Source organism: Solanum pennellii, chromosome 11 (assembly GCF_001406875.1).
Source record: "Solanum pennellii chromosome 11, SPENNV200".
Taxonomy (NCBI): domain Eukaryota; kingdom Viridiplantae; phylum Streptophyta; class Magnoliopsida; order Solanales; family Solanaceae; genus Solanum; species Solanum pennellii.
This window is the reverse complement of record NC_028647.1, coordinates 16,161,425-16,164,722: the sequence shown is the minus strand read 5'-3', so window position 1 is coordinate 16,164,722 and position 3,298 is coordinate 16,161,425.

The following is a 3,298-nucleotide window of genomic DNA, read 5'->3' as shown; positions in this document are numbered from 1 at the left end:
TTATCCTGATTTGAGCCTTGGGCGCTTGGTCGGAAACCCCCCATCTGTTGATTTACTGCATAAGTATCCTCCGCATAGTAACATTCATCGTTGGGGGGGGGGTGGTTTAGCCAAGTAGTTGACTGCATTAATCTTTTCTGCACCCCCAGTGACATGTTTTAGTACCAACCCAAGCTCAGGTCTCATCTGAGCCATTTCTTCCCGAATCGCATCTGTGGCTGGGTTATGATTGGACTGCACTTCGAAGGTGTTTCTCCCTGTATCAGACTTCCTAGTACTCCAAGCTTTGTTATAGAATCTCACAATACGATGTTTACCAATACGGAGTTTTAACAATCTAAGAGTCTAACTATCAGGAGTCTAAACTCAAAAACGAGGTTTTTCGAACTATTTATAAAAAACAAAAACATAATTAAACAAGAATTCTAATTGCTGGAAATCTGCCAAAACGCGGCTGGGTCGACTGACCACGCGACGGACCGTCGTGGTCACAACGGACCGTCGTGGACTCCGTCGTCCCATACTTGGTGCAATTTCTTCTGCTGCTTTCTTCATTCCCCTCGACGGCAAGTATGACGGACCGTCATAGGCACAACGGTCCGTCGAGGGTCTTCGTTCCAAAATACTTCAACTCTCGGAATCTGGGTTCTGGGATCACTTCTCTGAACTTCACGACGAACCTGCAGGACGGACCGTCATAGCCATGACGGACCGTCACAAGCTTCGTAATCCCACACTTGGTCATATTTCCCCATCTTCCTTCAGCAGCTGCACTACGCTGCCACTTTCGGACGGTCAAAGGCACGACGGACCGTCATAAGCTCCGTAGGTGGTCTCTTCTGCATTTTTTCGCTCAAAATCTCCGCATTCAGCTTTGGACAGATTTCCTGCAAAACAAAGAGAAACTTATATCAAAATTAGCACAAAAAAGGCTTTCGGATACACTAAACTTAAGGAAAAAGTATTAATTATAGCGTGAAACCACGGTATATCAAGTATTCAACAAAACACTCTGCAATTTGTTGAAGAAAGTTGTCTCCAAATATAAGAGAGATTGGCATGAAAGAATGTAAGAATATCTTTGGGCATATAGGACCACCTACCGTACACCAACATGTGCGACTCCTTATTCTCTTATTTATGGAGTTGAAGCAGTCCTTCTACTCGAGTGTCAAATTCCGTCATTATGTCTTGCCATTCAAGAAGAACTCACTGACGAAGAAAATACTCGATTACATCTTGAAAAATTGGAATCTCTTGATGAAAATATACTTGAGGTTCACCAAAATTAGAATGCTATCAAGATCGTATATCTCGATCTTTTAATAATAAGGTTTCGTGTTAGATTCGTTCAATTTGGTGACAAGGTTCTTGTAGTATGAAGGCCCGTTATTACCTCTCGTCGATCTGGAAGCAATTCTTTGCTAAATGGCATGGGCCATATGTGGTACAAGAAGTATATTCAAGTGGAGCCTACAAACTTGTTGACTCACAAGGATTGCGCGTTGGCCTTATTAATGGGAAGTTCATGAATGAAGGAAAGGATTTTCTCCTTATGATACCAACATAAACTGCATGATGCTCTTGGACCGCAAGACTATAAACTGTGTACGACATAAAAAATCACTTTAGTCTTCCAGAACTACGTTGTGACTTGATCCTCTTCACTGAGGTATGTAGGCGCTTAGAATCATATTCTAAGTTGAGTTACATGAGTCTAATAGAGGGAAAAACAAACCATTATTTGCACATCACAATATTCCTTTCAAACGTCATACATTGTCATTTGAGTTGGCATCAATGATATATATTTATAAGTTCATAAAGCTTTCATTTATGATTTTTGTACATTTTATATTAGTGAAAGTCGTCTTTTTGATCGAATAAAATAAGGCGCATCATTTCAACTTTTTTGCACTGAGATGTGATTTTTTTATAAAAATCAGGGTCATGTGAATCTAAAATGGTTAGCATTGCATTTATCCAGAACAATTTTGAGAGATTTAAGCTATGAAGTTCTGACATGTTTAGATTATGAAGTTTTATTTTGATAAATCAAATCTTTCATGACTCCTATGTTCTCATATCATGATATATCCTTTGTACTATTTAGACATAAGGCTGATAAGATAATTGATTTTTGAAGTTGAAGTACAAAAGAAATAGTAAATGGACAATATTAAAGCAATACAAATGTTTATTTGCTATTGATATCTAGAACATCAACTAATAAGTCAAAATTCTAAAGGGAGAACAAAAAGCTTAAAGAAAACATTAAAATAAGCTCATCTAAGCATAGATTATAATTAGCCAAATCTTGAAGAGCAACCTCTAAGACCCTTTTCTTCTCTTGTACATCATCTGAGGCTATTGTCGTCACTAAAGAAATATTAACGCATTTGTTGAACTCTTGTTCAACTTCCAAGACATTAGATTCACATCTTCAACTTCTTTCTAGGCGACATCTTGAAAAACTTTTAGCTCCTTCGCCTTTTTCTTTTCTTCCTTAAGGGATTGAAAAGCAAGCGATAATTCCTCAGCTTTCTCATTCTTTTCATGCAAGATGAGATTAAGGTGTTCCTTAACTTTCAAATCAGACTCAGATTTCTCAAATTCTTCAGCCTTATCAACAAGAGCAGATCGTGCTTAGTCATAAGAAAAGTCACGTTTAAAGAAGAACTCATGTAAAGTCTTCAAAGGGGAAATGTCCACACCCATGGAATCTACATCTGCAACAATAAGTTGAATCTCATCTATAAGAGAACAAGCAATGTCTATAATAAGGTCAAAAAGTTTAGAACGAATCTTAGTCCAAGCTCCTTTGAAAAACTCCTATCGAAGTTCCGAGACAAGCTTTCTTCCATCGAAAACAGACTTGCAGTTGCTGGTTGCTTGAGGGACTTGAATTCAACATTTGTCTATTTTTGTCATGAGAGATATAAGTAACCTCTTGTTCTTCACCGGCATAGAAAAAGATTTCCTTGAATCTGGACCTTCTACGAACTCATTACTATGTTGAGGTTTTGCTTCCAACACGTTGACATTGCTTGGCTTACAAAAAAAGGGAGAGATAATAATTAGAGGATGAACTTGTAACCATAGAGCAATGTGAATGTTTAAATTATTACGTCTTTAATATCTATTAAAGTCCTTGAAAAACTAAATTTTTGTCATTAATCTCTGTCGCATGCAAATCATTATCTTCTGGCTTTTCTTGAGGTTGTCTCTCTCTCTTCAAACAACGATCGCTACAGGTTTCACTACTCTCATCTTTAAATGGCCGCTTGCGAGAACGCTG